The sequence below is a fragment of the Solanum dulcamara genome, chromosome 3 (assembly GCF_947179165.1).
Source record: "Solanum dulcamara chromosome 3, daSolDulc1.2, whole genome shotgun sequence".
NCBI classification, from domain to species: domain Eukaryota; kingdom Viridiplantae; phylum Streptophyta; class Magnoliopsida; order Solanales; family Solanaceae; genus Solanum; species Solanum dulcamara.
In genome coordinates this window covers 37814141-37817838 of record NC_077239.1, presented here as the reverse complement: position 1 = coordinate 37817838, position 3698 = coordinate 37814141, and the positions used below count along the sequence as shown (strand labels likewise).

The window sequence follows — 3698 nt, the reverse complement described above, 5'->3', positions numbered from 1 at the left end:
CCTAATTTTTTATACTGGTCACTTAATGTATATATTTGTACATTCAGGGGTATGGCGGGGGGCCTGTCCCGTCATATGTTGCTGTTACTATTCTTAGAGGTCTGTAGACATATGGATGTGGGTTGTTTGTGAGTTATTTTTTATTGTGCCTATACGGCATGTTGTGAATGTTTTTTTGGTTATAGCAGCCTTGTCGTCTTGCAGGCCCTTATGTGTTATGAGACGAGTGAAAGAGGCCATACGTACATGAAAAAGTTTTAAACTATTGAGGTTGTATCACCTTGTTCATGGTTCAATATGACTTCAACTGATAGGTAGGTATACGGGGGTCTAGGTCGGACCCCAGTCACGGCCTACGAGATTGGGTCGTGATAGATTTATTAAGGTACCGACTGAATTGATATTGTGATATATACGTAACAAAAAAAAGAAAAGGATGAGAAATATCCTCTATAGTGAAATAGGAGGAAACTTGAGGGTAAGTGAGAGAAGCGAAAGCAAGTATGACAAACTAGACTGTGAGTGCGTGCCGGTACTGTGAAATGTGTAAAGCAGAATAAGTTATGTGGAAGATAGAAAGGCAAATAGTGAATGAATAAGAAAGACTTACACAGATTTATAGGGAATGTTCAGAATAAAAGGTCAAGTGGTATCCACTGGACTAAAGCTAGTATTATGACGAAGCTTGAAACATAGATCATCAAAGTATAAGTGCTCCCGAGTGGAGAATTTGAACCAATTATGAGCACGAGATAATTACTGATCGAGATGAATGGAATATGGCTTTGAATACACTACTACATTAAGGATATTACTCGAATACTGGTTTTCAAGACTGGAGTTGGTACTGTAAATTGAGGGTTCTAAGTACCTCATCATAGTATTAAGGTTTCGTACATGGGTAACCCAAAGTATAGGGGATGTAAAGGAAGATATGGAAATAACGCAGTATACTAAATAAGTTAGAAAGGACTCCTATGCATTTGTAAAGTTAGAAATAAACAGACAATGACATGGATACACCCTAAAGGGGGGAAGTGGAAAGAGAAGTACAAGCATAAGAGAAAATTAACTAACGCTATCATATGTAAATGGAAACGCTTAAAATTCAAAAGAGACCCCACAAGGGATGGATGTGATCATACCAGCACTAACGCACCGGATTCCATCAGAACTCCGAAGTTAAGCATGCTTGGGCGAGAGTAGTACTAGGATAGATAACCCCTTGGAAAGCCCTATGCGGCTGTGATATGAGATGATATGGATGTATGTATATGTTGGCCTTGCATGGCATTATTGGTATAAAGAAGTATTGTGGATATATGACTCCACCGTGAAAGATGATAAGACCCTTTGAGATAGGGGATGTAGCTTTGCAAAACAACTGATGCAACTTATAAATAGCGATATACCAAGAGTAAAACTAGGTGGTTACTCGATAAACGAAGTCACTAGCGTCCATGTAACTACTATATTCGAATACATTAAGGGAAGGTATAAGATGGTTTGAAGCAAAACCTTTAAGGTACAACCAATACTAAGGACAAAAGCTATAGTGGAGCCCTAACATCAAATGAAGGAAGTAAGAAATGATACAGGTTTACGTACAGACTAGTATGGCAATGCTAAGGCATCTTCCGAGCCATTTTAAGCTCCTACACATGTTCGTGTAAAGGGTACAATATAATGTGTGGTAACAAAACTGGAAAAGAAGAAATGGAAAAGAAATATCACCTGTTCTATATGCCTACAGGTAATCTACCCTCTTAAATTGACTATATGGGTTAATAAGAGGCCTTTCGATGATAACCAATACAGAGAAATCTTGAAGCACTCGTAAGACCTTATAGACTACTTAACATTCGAGAACGAATGTTCTAAAGGAGGGAAGGATGTTATACCCCGTACCTTTGTGCTCCAAAACATCTTTTTAAGCTTCTTGAAAATTGTCCCATGACCCAGATTATCTATAACATGATCAAATAACGCTAAGTAAGGGAGGACGTGACGCCCCTTAAGAGTGAAGGTTGGAAATAGGTCTATAAGGATTTGAAACGAGTTGGAGGCCAAGTAATTAGTCGTAGGACTCGACTTACTTGCATAAGCTATCAACTTGGATGTTTTACATACTTAAGCTATTGGAGTACGTGTTGAGCTTACGTAGCAAGGAATACATAGGCTCTTGAAGTAAGACGAGATGATGAACCTACGAAAGGGAGCAAAAACTAGTTTCTGAACTTACGAAAGTAAAGCAAGTAGGTGACAAGCAAGCTAGTGACAAGCAAGCAGGTGACTCACCTACTTGGAATGGACCCCACGCTGCCACGTGGCATCTTTGGGTTGGAAGCTTAGATTAGGTGGCACCCTATGAGGCTGCCACGTGTCACCCCTAGGGGGATGCCACGTGTCACCTCCTAAGGAGGTGTATATATACATGTTGGCTGACTCTTAATTCATTTTCCATCCAAAAACATTAGCCAAAGAAGAGAAAAAATGTGAAGAACCCAAAAGGAACAAGGCAGCCACGGTTTTGAAGAATTAAAGGTTAGTTCTTTGATTCTTCTACGTGAATTAATTATCTATGGTGTTCCTCAAGTACGTCAAGGTGTATATATATATTTTATGATGCCTAAGGAACCATACCTTCAGCTTTACACTTGGAACAAACAAGAGAAAGTGTGAAAGAAGAAGAGGAAAATGTGGAGGGCAAGAAGAGGAGCTACGGGGTTTGGGGCTGCCAAGGTAAGACTCAGAGTTTCTTTCCGTGAATTAATTATTTAAGGTATCCCAAAGTTATGTAATGGTGTTTTATAATATAAAATTCCAATTTGGTGCAGCAGAAAAGGGGCACAAACAGTCTGCCCCAATTCAGCATACCAAGATGTTTTCGAGATGCAGTTTTGGCAAGCTTTGTCCAATTTCGGGTAAGGTGAGACCTTTCCCTTCAAATTGGGGTTTATGGTGTTGTTATGAAGTGTATTATATGTTGTTTAAGTTTCTGTAAACGTGAAAATATCATAGAAATGCTTGATGTTCGAAACAAACTAAATTGGAATCGCTATAGTTGAATTGTCGTTGAAGTAAAGTGTTGTGCTTGTGGTGTACTGCTGCAGGTGTGTGGGGGTTTGTTGTAGGGACTAAATGTGTTCTAAAAAGGTTGTGCGTGCTTCTGGTATCATCCACACGACCCCTCATTTCGTATAAATAAAGGCTTTGCAAAAGAAAGACTAGAAACCCTATTTTGGTGTCATAATTTTCAGTAAGTTGTTTGGAGCTTGTGTTGTGTGATGTCACCATGTTTTATGTGTATATTCTGCAGTGTGTTGTTGTTGGTTGGATTTATTAATTAGGGATGTAATTGGAAATTCGGATAGTGCACTTTATAGGGGAGGTGTTGCCCGATTTCCATTAATTTCTAGCTAACTAAAGAACTAGTCGAGGAGGCGAATAAGGAAATAGGTTCCATGAATGCTAAGGTGCAACTGAGGGCACTAAAAAGTTAAGGTTGTTGATACTCGCATTTCTTCCATGTTAAATAGGTTTGCAGGACAGTGATATGGACGTGATTAAGAGAAGTCCATACGAGGTATGTAAAGTTATTCTTCTCTTTTTTGGCATGTCTTAGACGTAAGTAATGAATGATATGTATATGAGCTTGGGGTAATTCCATCCATGAATTCTAAGCATGAGCCATGAGT

The 3698-nt window shown here is 39.0% G+C and overlaps 1 pseudogene; it reads left to right on the top strand.

Moving 5' to 3' along the window:
- The first annotated feature begins 1131 nt into the window (after positions 1-1131).
- Positions 1132-1252, top strand: LOC129883808 (5S ribosomal RNA; annotated as a pseudogene).
- Positions 1253-3698: the final 2446 nt, after the last annotated feature.